The sequence below is a fragment of the Equus asinus genome, chromosome 2, assembly GCF_041296235.1.
Source record: "Equus asinus isolate D_3611 breed Donkey chromosome 2, EquAss-T2T_v2, whole genome shotgun sequence".
NCBI lineage: Eukaryota > Metazoa > Chordata > Mammalia > Perissodactyla > Equidae > Equus > Equus asinus.
Genome location: NC_091791.1, coordinates 90,962,482 through 90,980,110, shown reverse-complemented (window position 1 = coordinate 90,980,110; position 17,629 = coordinate 90,962,482). Strand labels below are relative to the sequence as shown.

The 17,629-nt window shown below is 41.0% G+C and overlaps 1 protein-coding gene across 2 annotated transcripts in view; it reads right to left on the bottom strand.

Annotated features, from left to right (window-relative positions):
* The window catches only part of GRID1 (glutamate ionotropic receptor delta type subunit 1), a 677,925-nt gene that overhangs the window by 193,680 nt on the left and 466,616 nt on the right, over window positions 1–17,629 (bottom strand). The window lies entirely within an intron of this gene.

Here is a 17,629-nt window from a genome sequence, read left to right as displayed (position 1 = left end):
TGTATATGTATGTTTATGAATATACATATATATTTCTCTCTCCCTGTTTTCTCTCTTGCTGAACTTGAATATAGAGCAAAAGAAACTATTCAGATTGCTGGGAAGATGGCAGCATAGGAGGACTCTGAACTCACCACCTTCCACAGACTCAACAAATCTACGACTGCCTGTGAGAGAACAACTTCCTCTGAGAGAGATCCTGAAACTGGATAAAAAGGATCCCCACAACAAGGGACAACACTGACAGAAGTGGGAAAGGCAGAAATATCCCTCTGCTGAGGATAATACCATACTCCAGCCACAGCAGTTCAAGGCCAGGAGCAATCTTAAGGGACAAAGCTTTTCCTGGAGCAGTGGGGGAGCTGGGCAGGAGAGCTGTGCCACAATAAGCAGCCTTTGAATTCAGCACAACCGAGATGAGTGTCATAATATCTGGTTTGGGTGGCTCTTAAAACCGATGGGGAATACCCTCAGAAAAGCTGTGGAACATGAGAGAAAGAATAGCATGCTCTTAAAGGGACCATGCACAAATTCAATTGTTCCAGAAACTAACACAGAATTGCCAAAAAGAAAGGAGCCTAGTCCTTTGGTAAAAGAGACTCACTTGATAAGCTCTGAGCACATCTCTGAGTACATCTGAGACAGGCAACAGGCAGCTGGGCTGATCTCTGCAGGGACTGAGCTACTGGCAGCTGCCAGTATTGTGACGTAGCACAGGTGTACTGACACAGACACTGGTGGATGCCATTGGATTTCCTCCTCTGGCCTGTTAGCACAGGGATTTTCCCTAACTGCTAGAGCACCAGAATTATCCAGCTCAGCCAAGACAGGCAGCCCCTCCTAGGAACTGGCCCCATCCACCAGAAAGCCCACAGGGAACTAGTGGGCCCACGTAGGTGGGGTATGTGGTACCTCTGCAGTGGGGTGAGTGGGTCCACTTTAGTGGGGTGGGGTGTGCGTGTGGGGCAGAGCTGCGTTGGCAGGGTATGTGGACCATGGGCAGTGGGGATTGTCAGCTGCAGCAGACTTGTGCCACTGGCCTTCTCAAACAGCCACATAGAAGATCTGCTCTACCTTCCAACACCCGAAATGATTATGTGCTGCCATGCCTGGGTGCAGCCCCACCCAGCTGCGTTCCTGAGAGAGTTGACAACAGCCTTGCAGGCCAGAGGACTCCACCAACTATAAGTCCCTGAGCCCAGCAACCAGCCATGCTGGAGGCTTGACTCATTTAATAGTAAAACAGCAGTAGATGTGTGCTATTAGGTTTTGCAGCCAGCTGTGCTGGGGCTCCTCCCCACTCAATAAAGAAGTGAACGCAGCAGCTGTACACAACTGAGACTTATAAGCAGCTGGGCTGGTATCCAGCCTAGTCTACCCATGGACCCTCAGTAAGAGAAACCCTGTCACAACAGGTGGACACATGTAGCACACACAGGGGACGCTTCTGGAACATTTGGAACTAGTGATGAGAGGGAAGCCACTGCTGAGCCACACAAAGCCACCTCTCCAAGATTGAGAGACTTAGCTGATCTACCTAATACATAGATATATGCAACAGAGATGTAACCAAAATGTGGAGACAAAGGAATACGCTCCAAATAAGGGAGCAGGACACATCCTCAGAAAAAGAACCAAACAGAACAGAGATAAAGAATCTACCTGAGAAAAAGTAAAAACTAATAGTCTTAAGGATGGTCACTGATCTTGGGAGAAGAATGGATGAACACAGTAAAAACTTTAACAAAGAATTGGAAAATATGAAAACCAATCAGAACTGAAGAATACAATAATGGAAATGAAAAATTCACTAGCAGAATAGATGACACAGAAGAACAGATCAGTTATCTGGACAAAAAAGTAGAAGAACTCACCCAAGCTGAACAGAAAAAAGAAAAAAAGAATCAAAAGAACAAGGACAGTCTAAGGGACCTCTGGGATAACATCAAGTGTACTAGCATTCATATTACAGGTGTTTCAGAAGAAGAAGAAGAGAGAGACACAGGGGCAGAGAACCTATTTGAAGAAATAATAGCTGAAAACTTCCCTAACCAGGGGAAGGAAAAAGACATGCAAGTACAGGAAGCACAGAGAGCACCAAACAAGACAAACCCAAAGAGGCCCACATCAAGACACATTATAATTAAAATGTCAAGAATTAAAGATAGAAAACCCTAAAAGCAGCAAGAGAAAGGCAACAAGTCACATGGAAAGGAAAGCCAATAAGACTATCAGCTGACTTCTCAGCAGAAACCTTACAGGTTAGATGAGAGTGGCACAATATATATAAAGTGTTGAAAGGAAAAAACCTACAACCAAGAGTACTCTATGCGGCAAGGTTATCATTTAGAATGGAAGGAGAGAAAAAGAGTTTTCCAGACAAGCAAAAACTAAAGCAGTTTATCACCAATAAACCAACCTTACAAGAAATGTTAAAAGGACTTATTTAAGTGGAAAAGAAAAGACCACAAGTAGGAATAAAAAGTTATCAAAGAAAAAAATTACTGGTAAAGGCAAATATACTGTAAAAGCAGCAGATCAATCACCTAAAAAGCTAATAAAGAAGCTCAAAAGACAAAAGTACTAAAATTATCAGGGCCAGCCCAGTGGCGTAGTAGTTAAGTTTGCACACTCTGCTTCAGCAGCCCAGGGTACACAGGTTTGGAACCTGGGTGCAGACCAACATACTGCTCATCAAGCCATGCTGTGGCAGCATCCCACATACAAAATAGAGGAAGATTGGCACAGATGTTAGCTCAGGGCCGATCTTTCTCACTAAAAAAAAAAAAAAAGTACTAAATTATCTATTCCCATGATAAGAGGTAAAGGGATACACATGCACACAAAAGAGGTTAAACATTATATTAAAGACATAAAACATGGGGGGAGGGGAGTAAAAGAGTAGGGCTTTTAGTAAAAGGTCAGACTTAAGAGACAATCAACCTAATACAGATTGTTATTTACATAGGTTATTATATATGAACCTCACAGTAATCACAAACCAAAACTCCATAAGAAACACACCAAAAATTAAGAGAAAGGAACCCAAACATAATACTAAAGAAAGCCATCAAATCACAAGGGAAGAGAGCAAGAGAAGAAGAAAGGAACAGAGACGAACTAATAAAACACTCAGGAAAAAAGTAAAAAAATGGCAATAAGTACATACTAGTCAACAGTTATTTTAAATGTCAATGGACTAAATGCTCCAATCAAAAGACACAGGATGGCTGAATGGATTAAAAAAAAAAAATAAGACCCATATATATTCTGCTTACAGGAGACACACTTCAGACCTAAAGACACTCACAAACTGAAAGTGAAGGGATGGAAAAAGATACTCCATGCGAATTGCAATGAAGAGAAAGATGAGGTAGCAATATTTATATCAGACAAAATAGACTTTAAAACAAAAATCGTAACAAGAGACAAGGAAGATCGTTACATAATGATAAAGGGAATAATCCAACAAGAGGATATAACACTTGTAAATACCTATGCACTCAACATGGGAGCAGCTAAATATACAGAGCAATTATTAACAGACATAAAAGCACAGTAACGTGATAATAGTAGGAACACTCCCACTTACATCAATGGATAGATCATCCAAACAGAAAATGAACAAGGAAACATTAGCCTGAAATGAAACATTAGACCAGATGGACTTAGTAGATATATACAGAAAATTCCATCCAAAAACCGCAGAATACACAGTCTTTTCGAATGCACAAGGAATATTCTCCAGGATAGATCACATATTAGGCCACAAAACAAGTCTCCATAAATTAAGAAGATTGAAATAATACCAAGCATCTTTTCTGACCACAACAGTATGAAACTGGAAATCAACTACAAGAAAAAACTAGAAAGGCCACAAGTATGTGGAGATTAAATAAAACACTATTCAACAACTATTGAGTCAACAAAGAAATCAAAAGAGAAATGAAAAAATACCTGAAGACAAATGAAATTTAATTTATGACATACCAAAATTTATGGGATACAGCAAAAGCAGGACTGAGAGGGAAGCCTATAGCAATACAGGCCTACCTCAAGAAAAAAGAAAAATCTCAAATAAACAATCTAAAAATATATCTGAAGGAACTAGGAAAAGGACAAACAAAGGCCAAATTCAGTAGAAGGAAGGAAATAGTAAAAATCAGAGCAGAAATAAATGAAATAGAGACTTAAAAAAACAATAGAAAAAACTGATGAAATTAAGAGCTGGTTCTTTAAAAAGATAAACAAAATTGACAAATCTTTAGCTAGACTCACCAAGAAAAGGAGAGAATGCTCAAATAAATAAAATCGGAAACAAAAGAGGAGAAATTACAATGGACACCACAGAAATACCGAGGACTATAAGAGAATACTACAAAAAGCTATACACCAACAAACTGGATAATCCAGAAGAAATGGATAAGTTCTTAAACCATCCAAACTTCCAAAATTGAATGAAGAAGAAATAGAGAATTTGAATAGGCCAATCACCAGCAAGGAGATCAAAATAGTAATCAAAAACCTCCCAAAAGACAAAAGTCCAGGACCAGATGGATTCCCCAGTGAATTCTGCCAAACATTAAAGAAGACTTAATCCCCATCCTTCTCAAACTCTTCCAAAAACTTGAAGGGGCAAGGAAGCTTCCTAACTCATTCTACGAAGCCAACGTTACCCTGATACCAAAACCAAACAAGGACATAACAAAATAAAGGAAATTACAGGCCAATATCACAGATGAACATAGATGCAAAAATCTTCAACAAAATGCTAGCAAATAAAATACAACAGTACATTAAAAAAAGATCAAACACTATGATCAAGTGGAATTTATTCCAGGGATGCAGACATGGTTCAATATCCACAAATCAATCAACGTGATACACCACATTAACAAAATGAAGAATAAAAATCACATGATCATCTCAATAGATAGAGAGAAAGCATTGGACAAGATACAACATCCATTTATGATAAAAACTTTGAATGAAATGGGTACAGAAAGAAAGTACCTCAACATAATAAAGGCTCTATATGACAAACCCACAGCTAATATCTTATTCACAGTGAAAAACGGAAAAATATCCTTTTAAGAACAGAAACCAGAGAAGGATACCCACTTTTGCCACTCTTATTGAACATAGTTTCAAAAGTCCTAGTGAGAGCAATCAGGCAAGAAAAAGAAATAAATGGGACCCAAATTGGAAAGGAAGAAGTAAAACTGTCACTAATTGCAGATGACATGGTTTTATATATATAAAACCCTGAAGAATTCACCAAGAAACTATTAAAAATAATAAATGGATGCAGTAAAGATGTACGCTACAAAATCAACATACAAAGATCAGTTAGCTGGAAATATCAAAATTCCAAATACATTTTTCACAGAAATAGAACAAAGAACCCTAAAATTTATATGGAACAACAAAAGATCCCAAATAGCCAAAGCAACCTTGAGAAAAAAGAACAAGCCTGGAGGTTTCATATTCTGATTTCAAAATATACTACAAAGCTATAGTAATCAAAGCAGCATGGTAGTAGCACAAAAACAGACACACAGATCAATGGAATGGAATTGAGAGCCCAGAAATAAACCCACACATCTATGGACAGCTAATTTTAGACAAAGGAGCCAAGAACATACAATGGAGAAAGGAAAGTCTCTTCAATAAACGGTGTTTGGAAAACTGGACAGCCACATGCAAAAGAATGCAAGTAGACCATTATCTTTCACCAAACACAAAAATTAACTCAAAATCGATTAAAGACTTGGACGTAACACCTGACATCATAAAATTCCTAGAAGTAAACATAGGCAGTACGCTCTTCAACATTGGTCTTAGTAGCATCTTTTAGAATTCTATGTCTCACCAGGGAAGCCATACAAAAGAAAAATATCATATGGGGCTGCATCAAACTAAAAAGCTTCTGCACAGCAAAGGAAACCATCAACAAAGTGAAAAGACAACCTAATGATCAGGAGAAGATATTTGCAAACCATATGTCTGATAAGGGGGTAATATCCAAAATATATAAAGAACTCATACAACTCAACAACACAGAAACAAACAACCCAATTAAAAAATGGGCAAAAGGCTCGAAAAGAAATTTCTCCAAAGGAGATATATAGATGGCCAACAGGCACATGAAAAGATTTTCAACATTACTAATTATTAGGGAAATTCAAATGAAAAGTATAATAAGACATCACCTCATGCCTGTCGGAATGGCTATAATTAACAAGACAAAAAATAACAAGTGTTGGAGAGGATGTGGAGAAAAGGGAACCCTCATACACTCCTGGTAGGAATGTAAACTGGTGCAGCCACTATGGCAAACAGTACAGAGATTCCTCAAAAAATTAAGAATAGAACTACCATATGATCCAGCCATTACACTTCAGGGTATTTATCCAAAGAACACGAAAACACTAAGTCAAAAAGATATTTGCACCCCTATGTTCACTGCAGCATTATTCACAATAGCCAAGGCTTGGAAACAACCTAAGTGCCCGCCAATGGATGATTGGATAAAGATGTAGTATATACACAATGGAATACTACTCAGCTATAAAAAAGGATGAAATCTTGCCATTTGTGACAATATAAATGGACCTTGAGGGTATTATGCTAAGTGCAATAAGCCAGAGGGAGAAAGTCAAATATTGTATGATTTCACTCATACATAGAAGATAAAAACAGCAACAATAACAAATAAACACATAGATACAGAGATTAGATTGGTGGTTACCCAAAGGGAAGGAGGGAGGGAGGAGAGAGAAAAAGGTGATATGGCGCATGTGTACAGTGATGGATGGTAATTAGTATTTGGGTGGTGAACATGATGTAGTGTACATAGAAATTGAAATATAATGATGTACACCTGAAATTTATATAATGTTATAAACCAATGTTACCTCAATTAAAAAAAATGAAAAAAAAAGAAAAGAAATTATTTAACCTGAAGAATAAAGAGGGGCAGAAAAGTTTAAACGCAAAAGATTAGAGCTGGGACCCTAATGGACAATATTAAAAGTTCTGATATATGTACCATTGGAGCCCCAGAAGAAGAGAAAAAGATTTTCCCACAAAAAAAAAAATATATTTAAAGCAATACTTATAGAAAACTTCCCACTTTGGTAAAAGATGAACATTTACAGATTCAAGATACTCAGTGAACTCTTAAAAGTGTAAACAATTAGAAAACCATGCCTAGATACATCTTAATGAAATTACTGGAAACCAAACAAAAAAATCCTCAAAAGCAACTAGAGTAAACAACACATCACAAACAGGGGAACCAGGATTGGAATGACCACAGATTACCCATCAGAGATACAGAGGCCAGAAGAAAAGAACTGCCAACTCAGAATTCTACATCCAGTTAAAATATCCTTCAGGAATAAAGAAAAAATAAGATCTTCTCAGAAGAAGGAAAAGTAAGAGAATTTTTGCCAGCAGACCCATACTACAAAAAATGCTGAAAGAATTGCTTCAGGAAAACAATATCAAATGGAGACTTGGATTTTCAGGAATGAAAGAAGAATAAAATAAATGGTAAATATCTAAAGACTTTTACTTTCCATCTGAAGTACTTTTAAATGTGTGCGACTATTGAAATAAAAAAATCCTATTGTGTGGCAGGGTTTCCAATGCGTGCAGATATATATGATACGTATAATGCAAAATAAGCATGAGGGGGGAGAGTTAAAGGAACCTATATGTTACAAGGTTGCTACATTTTATAGAAAGTTGAACAATATTAAATCTAAGTGGGCCGTGAAAGTACAGATAGACAGATATAGATATAGACATATAGATAGATATAGAGCAATATATCCCTAAATAAGTTTCTTAAATATTGATGCAAAGAGATAAACCAAAAAGTCAAATAAATAAACTAAAATGGAACATTAAAAATATTCAAATAACACAAAAGAAGGCAAGAAAAGGGGCACAGAGTACCACAATAAAAAGAGAACAAATAAAACAAATAATAAAATTGTAAACATAATTCCAATTCTATCAATAATTAGCTAAAATGGTAATGGTCTGAACACTTTAATTTAATGGCAGATATTGATAGAGTGGACAAAAAGCAGAAAGTGCCCTACTACAAGCTGCTTATAGAAGTTACAATTTAAATATAAATGCCAGGCAGATTGTCTTTGTCCCATAAGCTTGAAAATCCCCTACTCCATTGAGAGCCAGCAGGTGGCATTAGCAAGAGAGAGATACTGCCACAACCAGGATTCAGCCAGGGAAGCACTCTCCACTCCCCAGGGCCGGGGTGGTCCGGCCACAAATACCCCACGTAGGAAACGCTCCTCACTTTCACAGGCCAGAGATCCCCTTCCTTAAACCAGAGGTACCATGTGGCTTATCCTAGAGAAGCCCCTTCACTCGCCTCAGGAAGCACAAAGCATGAAGATGGACAATAGGAGCCACAACAGCACCATACAAACTAAGCAGACCAGATGGAAAGAGCACCACAAGACAGCACCAGTTCTGGAAATTAAGTAGTTATTGGAAGCACAGAGGACAAAAGTAGGCCAGGCTTGTATGCTAAAATTAAACAGGGAGACTCCCCACTAAATAAAATACTGTAAAAGATTTAAGTAGAATACACAGTCTCCTAAGATAATTACAACAATGTTCAGGATATAATCAAAAACTACCCACATATCAAGAACCAGGAAAATCACAACTTGGATGAGAAAAAGCAATCAAGTGATGCTAAGATCAAGATGAATCTGATGTGGGAATTATCTGATAAGGATTTTAAATGTCATCATAAAAATGCTTCAACAAGTGATTACAAAGTCTCAAAACAAATGAAAAAAAAAAGTAGAAAATGTCAGTAAAGAAAAAGTATAAAATAGAACTACATGGAAAATATGGAACTGATAAAAATACAGTAACAAAAATTTAAAACTCACTGGATGGGATCAATCATAGAGTTTAAAGGATAGAAGATAGAATCAGTAAACTGGAGGAGAGAATAATAAAATTTACCCAGCATAAGCAGCAGAGAGAAAAGAGACTGAAAAAGAAATGAGTAGGGCCTCAGAGAACTGTGGGACAATAATAAAAGATCGAACATTCATTCCATTGAAAAGCCAGAAGGAGAAGAGAAAGAGTGTGGGGATGCAAGAGTGTTCAGATAAATAATGATTGATGAGTTACTGAATTTAGTGAAAAACATAAACCTATAGAGTCAAGAATACAGGGACTGAAAATGGGATAAAGAAAGAAATCCACATCAAAACACATCATAATAAAACTTCTGACAACTAAAGATGAAAAAAATCTTAAGTGTGATGACCTAGTCACTCCACTCTCAGGTACATACCGAACAAAAAGACATACATATGCTCCCCAAAAAGATGCATCTGGAAGTGTTTATAGCAGCATTACTGGTAATAGACAAAATCTGGAAACAGTTCAAGTGTCCTCAACAATAGAAGAAACAAAGTGCGACATATTCATAAAAGGAATATTATACGTCGACATGTATTGATCATGTCTTTTTATTTTCTTTATTTCTGATGAGGGACGGCCCCTCCCAGGATTAGTGGATTTCTTGAGATAGTAAGTGACACATGGGTGCCTTTCATATGCAAGCTTGCCAATGCAGAGCCCGCCCCACAACCACCTCCTTTATGGAGCCTTTACACTCTGGGCTGCTGTTCCCCAAACCTGATCATCCCATGTGAGACAGCAGACAAGGAGCAGCAGCCCCCCTCCCTGAAACCCACGGAAATTATCCAAACTAGCCGGCCCCAAGACTGCTTACCTTGCCTCGCCCACTCCTTCCTGCAAAAACCACCATAAAGATGCTTGCCCACGTTTTCCCCTGCTCCCTCTGCCTCCTGACCCACGCTGCTGCTTCTCCTCGTGGCCCTGTGTGGTGTGGCGTGCTCCCTCCTCTTGGGAATTGTAACAAACTACCTTTTCATTGGCAGTTGTCTCTTCATCTGTTGGCCTTACCATAGCTGAACAATGATAAAACCAACACTTCAAAACACAATAAAAATGAATGAACTAAAACTGCATACAATAATAATATCTCACAAGCATGAAGCTGAGCAAAAGAAGGCAGTTACAATAGAAAATACAAAGTATATGCATTAGATGTCAACAGTTTCCACTGGTGAGTGTAATGACCAGTAGGGGGCACAAGGGAGACCTGGGGGCACTGGGGGATATTCTGTTTCTTGATGTGGGTGTTGATTGCACGCAAGTGTTCCCTTCCTGAAAATTCACTACGATTTTTACTCATGATTTAGGCAATTTTTTGTATGAGTGTTACACTTGAGTTTGTATTAGAAAAACTACTATGATTCAGCCACCACTATATTCAGAATAAAATTGCATTCCAAACCAGAAAGGATAAAAATAAATTATCTAACACCTCATATAATAAGTTTAAAATTCTACAATAAAACGAACACTAGGCGGCAAGGAGACAGGAAGAAAAACAATCAATTAGAGTAACATAAAATATAACAAAATTGCTTAAACAAATTAGACCTAGTTCTTTGAAAAAAATCAATTAAAAAAACTTCTGTCAAGTCTAATCAAGAAATAAAGGGAGACAACACAAACACACAATACGGTCATGCTTAACAATGGGGACATGTTCTGACAAATGCATCGTTAGGTGATTTTGTCATTGTGTGAACATCACAGAGTGCTCTTACACAAACCTAGGTGGTATAGCCTACTGCACACCTAGGCTGTATGGTACTCATCTTATGGGACCACCATTGTACGTGCAGTCTGTCACTGACTGAAATGTCACTGTGTGGTGCATGACTGTATTAGCAACGAAAAGAGAGATATTTGAACATATATTTTTTAAATCATTGGCAAATACTATAACAGAGCTTTAGTAACGAATTTGAAAAAGCCAGTGTTATACAAGATTTTCTGTAGATTTCTAAAAATGACTCGAAGAAATGTAGAAACCAGGAAAGAAAGTTTCCAAGATATCAGAGTAATAGCTCCAAGACCAACAACTAGCCTAGATCATTTTACAAGTTAAATTCTTGCCAACTTTCCAGAGCTCTGTCTGTACAGGCGCAAAAGAATGAGCGATTCCCCATCTGTGTTAAGAAAGGAGTACCAGTCTGATGCAAGTTGAACACAAGCATCTGAAGGAGAAAGTACAGGTCAATGTCACATATGCATCTAGGTGGAAAACCCCAACTTCAACAACAAAAAAAGCAAAACGATCATTATATAAAAATGGGAGCCTGGGTCAACTCTTGAGAAAGGTCTCTTTATTTTAAAAAGAGGCAACCCTCAGAAAGAAATGACCGCCTTCTTCCACTTGCTGTTGTCTTTCTGGGTACGACAAATGGAACTGCCACAGCCATCCCGAAATTATGAGGAGAGCTCAGACGTGTCCTGAGGACCGCCAAGTAGAAAGATGAAAAAGACCTGAGCCTTTGACGGGGACTCTGCACGTCTGAATTGGCCAACCCGGTGCCACCCTCGATGCAGCCTCTTTCTATGAGATAAGTCTTCCTCATGGTTTAATCCACTTGAGATGAGCATTCTGCTACTTGCAGACAAGTACATTCTAGTAATGCACAAAGTTGAATTAAATTTAAGCTGAGAGGAAAAAAAAGGGGAGAAAAGAGTAAGAATTTTTTTTAAAAATCAATGAGGAGATGTGCAAAATTTAGTAGAGCATATGATAAATGTGACATTCAAGTCAATGGGGGAAGGAAGGATTACTGGATAAATAGTAGTGGAAAACATCACTGAAAAACGTAAAAGTTAGGTCATCACATGAAAATTTATCCCAAATCAATCCCAAGTGGATGGCAGAGTTCATTGAAATAAAATCAAACCATAAAAATACTAGAAGAGAGTATAGACGCATAGTGTCTACTTTGAAAATTGGGTATGACTTTCTAAAAAATACAAACATAAATTTTTAACTGTCTCTATGTGAAAATATTTTCTTAACTCAAAGGCAAACAATTTATGGGAACAAAATACTTGACACAAATAACTATCAATTCCCTTCTGAAAGAGAAGTTACATGAGTTGACAAAAATTTCATCCCTAATATAAAAGAGCAAAGGACCTAAGGAATAATTTACAAAATGTGAAATGCAAATGATCAATGATTATACTTTTAAACGTACAATCCCACAAGAAATGCAAAATTAGCAACATTATTTTTTCATACTGCTACCAGAGTAGCAAAAACGTTTAACAGGTCAATTTTTTGAGCATAGGATGTAACAGATTTCCATATATTAATGGTGGAAGTAAAACTTATTAAATCCTCCTATGAACAATTTGAAAATCTGTGTCAATTACATAGAGAACCTAAAAAAGATATTATCCTTGGTTTGGTAGTTCTACCTTTTAAAAAATCTAAGGAAATAAATATACATGTAATTAAAATTGTATATATTTTGGATGCTCATTACAATACTATTCTACATCAAGATGGTGAAAATACCTAAACATTCATCATACAGTAAGATAAAATAAATGATGGTTCCATGTAAGTTGAGCAATGTGTTTCCATTAAAAATCATAGTTGTAAAGAATAGTAGAAAAAATGAGAAAATATTCCCAATATAGAATTCAGTGGGAAAGTCAGGATATGAAGTGTATGTACTAAATAGCAATTTGATAAATATATATATATCACTACTTTGTCCCTGTGCATAGAGTGAGGGAAAAGGAAGGAGAAAGAAAATATACCAGAAATGCTAACAGTATTGATTTCTTGGTTTAGAGATTTTAGCTGACTTTTATATTCTTCTTTTCATTTATCTGAATTTTCTAAACATTCCACGCTAAATGAGCATGTATTGATGCTATCCTGAAAAGGAAGCGATAAATGATACTTAAAATGAAATACTTAATTGTGTCTTTTCCTTATCCCTCTACTCAGACGAAGCAGCAGTGTTTGTTTTGGTTCTCAGCCCTGTCAAAAGCAGTTCTGCACAAGAGTTTGGAACGGTTGACATTTTACTTGGGAAATACGCTGCAACAATGCTAATCCATGAAGAGACTGAAGTTTATTTCTCTTCTGTGACTCACTGTGTACGGCCAGGAGTCTCCGTCAGAGCAGCTTAATAGAGATAACACACAGTTCTCAGACTAGATCCTCTGGGCTCCACCGCCCACTGCCACCCTGTCTCATTACTGAACCCACTGCGCGGCTCCTGGCACCAGCTGCTGGAGCCACCAGGTAAAGGGTTCCACCTGTACTCTCTAAGAGGCAGCTCCTACTTCATTCCCAGAGCCATCCTGTCTACTGGCTGGTGCCTTTTCCACCTGGCCTCGGCGCTTAGAACTTCTGAACCCTGAGAATGTGTGATAATTTGCAACACAGCGTAGCAGACCTGGGGAAGAATGTTAATGATGTACTTCCGAGCCCAGGGAGGGCTGGGTCCTATGGGGTGGTGATCACTCTATGATGAGCAATTATTACTCTATGAATCAGCAGCAGCCACAACGCCTTCTCAGGGACATGACATCAAGGGGGGCATTTGACTGCTGTCTAAAGACAGCTTTTATGAAGAATCAAAATTGACAGAGAAGACAGAAGTGCCTCAAACTAGTGAAGGAGCACAGAACGAAGCCCCATATCCCTGGATAATTGCTGGAACAAGGAGGCCAAGCCAAGGGCACTGGTGGAACTTCAAGTCAGCAGGCTCTAGGCCAATGGGAAGGGACTATGAGGTCCTAATGCTGGCTTTGGGGGGTGCGGGGAGGGCGATGGACAGGAGGAGGGAGTGGAAAGTGGAAAGTGGGCTGAGGGGAGTGAGGGAGTCACAGAACTGCGTCATCCTAAGTTCAGAAAGGAGATTCCAGGTCCTTGCCACACATCAACCCCAGGAAACCTTTCTTCCAGCCCCAGACAAGCCACATGCTTGTTGGTGCTCCATAATTGAGTCTCTGGGCCTCAGTTTCCCCAGTGGAGGTGCACAGAAGATCACAGGGATGCTGGGGAGAGGGAACACTGTGCAGGGGAAGCTCAGGACCGCTCCCCCCAATTCTCCACCTATTGCAACTACCACATGTCTGCTTCAACAACTGTTCAATACATGTTTGAATTCCAGTAAGATTCTGCTACAGCCAGAGAAAAGCTTGAAAACCACTGGACCAAATTCTTCCTCAGTCTCTTGGTCCTAACTCAATTCTACTCCATGCAAAGGAGCGGAAAACAACTCTATTCTCTCTCGTCACACTAGGGCATCCTTTCTCCTGCAATGGCGATACACAGAGCAAACCCACAGGCTTTCCAGATGCTTCCTGCCCATTTCTGCACCCTCCTGCCCAAGGAGACAGGCTGCCCTGCGCTGAGGCAGTGAATCAGGTGGATGGCACCTGTGGGAAATGAGGTGCAAAGAGCCTGCAAGCAGTTGGCAATTTCCCCAGGGTTTCACTGCACCCGGGACCCTGTGTCAGTGGAAGGGAATGAGTCCTCCACACCAGGATCAATAGGAAAGAGAAGCGGAGACATCCTCAGCAATCACATCCTGGAAAAATATTTCTGCAGGGCTGTAGCTGATGGCACAGTCCAGGCAAGTCATGCTTAGGGAAAAATGACAACCACGTTCTCCTGCTTTCATTAACCACACCAAACATTCCGAAAAGTTAAATCTCATCTGAGGTGAAGCTCCCAGCATCCTTTCAGCCCTTGGTCTTGATAAGGAGTGGAAGGGGGCTGAGCATTGCCTGGGTCCACGCAGCACTCCCACTGCCCTGGCCTCAGGTTTGGCACATGGTGAGGAGCTACCCAGCCCCCTCTACTCGAAGCTGATGGCCCATGCCACCCGGGAGAGTTCTCACGGACAAGTGCTGCATCACGGTCATCTCACTGACTGACCCCCGCCTCTAGTCCACCAGGAGCCTCCTCTTCTCTGCACCTCCCGTGGGAGAAAATGAAAGCTCAGAGAAAAGGAGTGGCTGCAAAAGCTCGGGAGAGGCACAGCCAGGAGTGACACAAAGGCCCCATGTCAGTGAGACAACAGACAGGTGATGCTTCTCTGTCCACAGGAGGCACTCAGCAGCTTTGCATGCCTCCACCTTTGGAAAGTTTCCAACAGGTGGCTTTCAACAATCCCATCCCAGCTCGTGTCAGGAGCTAAGGACATGTGCACAGACAAGCCCGTGAGAGCACCCTCTTTGGAGATTTCTGTCTGAACAAAGAGAACACCAAGTAGGAATTTGTGGAGCTCCAATAGGAACAAGGTTGGATCCCAGGACAAATGTCAAGCCAAGTCCTGTGGGAGCTGGATGCGACTTTCCAGCAAAGCCTGGCCCCCAGTGGGGCTGCTTGGTGAGCACCCCCATCAGATAGCTCCAAGCAGAACACAGAGATGATTAATATTTTGCCTGGAATTGCCCTGCAAGCTGGTGCCACAGACTTTTGATTTTGCCACGCAGCACTCCCCAGACAAGAACTCGCTTCCTGGATGAGATAATTTAATTAGTGTCTGCCCAGCACCCTGGCGCAAAAGGCGATCGCCCACTTCCTCCATGCTCTGAAGGGCTGAGTAATCCACAGTCTCCTGATGCCGCTTAATCCCAAACGTCTGGGTGACTCATCCTCCGGAGTATTTACTTTTAAGAAAACATCCAACCGCTCCCTAATTTAGACAATTCCTCTTGGTTTAAATATGAAATCTTAATCTTGGTTTTTGTGTGTTTGTTTGCTGTGGTTGTTTTTAAATTAACATATGTACAGATGGATATATATATAGTATACATATATGCATATAAATATACATTAGGATATATACATATATGAAGATATATATCATCTTTGCAGGCATCCTCTGACTGGGCTCCGACGACACAGCATCCAGCATCTCAGCCCAGCTGGCTCCTCCAGTAGCTCTGCATTGGATGTGGCCACAGAGAGATGCAGCCCAGGGAGGCACCTCCGAGTCACCCTGCCTCCTTAGGATAACTGACCTTTGCCCTGCCTTTGCGTGCCTCAGGATCCTAAACCCACCATCAGATCTGCCGCCTACCCTCAACTGTATCTTTAGGTCTCTCCAATTTCCCAGCTCACCCCTCACAGCCCCATTTTCCACCAAGAACTCCAGCTCAGCCCTGCCTTCAAATGCCGCCCTACACCGGTGACACTCCATCCCAATCCCCTCTCCTCCGTCATCCCAAGACCTCCCACAGCCTGCTTTAATGCACCCTTGGCCTGAATAACAAACATTTGCTCTGGTAATTCTCATTCCCTGCTTTCCAGATAACCTCTCCGAACAGAGATAAACTCCCAGGCGGACAGATAACAACCAGGATATGCAGTTATTAAGGGCAGATTTTAAAATGACAAAAGGATACATTTTAAAAGAAAGCCCACTTGAAAATCAGCTTCCCTTCCAACTCAATTACATTCAGGCCTCCTGCTCTGAAGCTCCTTAGACTGAGAGATTCCAGCTCCCGTTGGCTCCAGGGTAGTGGAGGAGCGTTGCCGCGGCAACAGGGAAGGCCCAGACACCTGAAGCAGGAAGTGGAGGACACAGTGCCTCCTCCTTTCTCGGGCACCTGGAGTGGCCCCCCCCCCGTCAGCTGCCTAAGACGAGGCAGGGACCTCCCCAGCCAACATTCCCACCTGCTGTGGGGACCTTGGGGTTAGAGCTGAGCTGAAAGAAGACGGATGGGGTAGCAAAGGAGCCAGCAGGCAGGGCCTGATTGTCCCTGACCTCAGAGGAATACTCAGGGATGAAGACAGACTGTGGCAGATACAAAGGTTATACTCCTCAAGCTCCTTTCACATCAGAATGGCTGAAAGGCTCCCTGGTCCTGGTTTTTCCTTAGTAGGTGGGAGTCCCAACACAAGCCAATTTCTACGGTGGTCATGAATGACCCAGACCAATGTTGCCCACCCATCCCTTGCCCCCTACTAAGCCGCACAGCTTTGGGCATCCCCAACAGACATCATAGATCATCCCCGACACCCTTGACATTGCAGGTCACACCCTGGCCCTCTAGGGTATCACACCAGAGTCGGCGACCCACTCTATGATGCCACAAACAAACCTCTGAGCTCCAAGACCACGTGTACTGCCATTGCATCACAACCAATTGTTAAACCTCCAAATATTATAAGACCAGTCCATGACTCTAGCTTCTGTCACAGGATGGGCTGAAATTCCACCACCTGAGTATCATCCTTGGGTCCAGATCATCCCAGCCTCTCCCTGGGGAGCCAGTCTTTTTCCCGTGTTGTAACTGATGACCACCCCCTCCATGCTCTCCAGCTCTCACACTCTCCATAACTACACAGGCATCCTTTCTACCCTGTCTCAAGGAGCACAACCCAAGAATCCCCTCACCCAGAGCAGCATCATGTAACCCTTTCCTGGCCCTCCGCTGCCCCAGTCAATGCTGGAGGCTAGGCCAGAGGGCTCTCTGCCAAGGGTTTCTCCTGCCCTGATGACAGATCACTATGCTGTTTCTCTTCCAGGCACCATCATTACTAGAGGTGGCTCCCTCTCTAGTTTACAGAAATATACGTGTGTGAGTGTGTGTGTGTGTGTGTGTGTGATTTCACGAGCCTGTGCCCGAGTGTGTGCCACCCAGTTAGTGCTTAACTGCTTTCCTGGTTAGACTGAGCCCTGTGGCC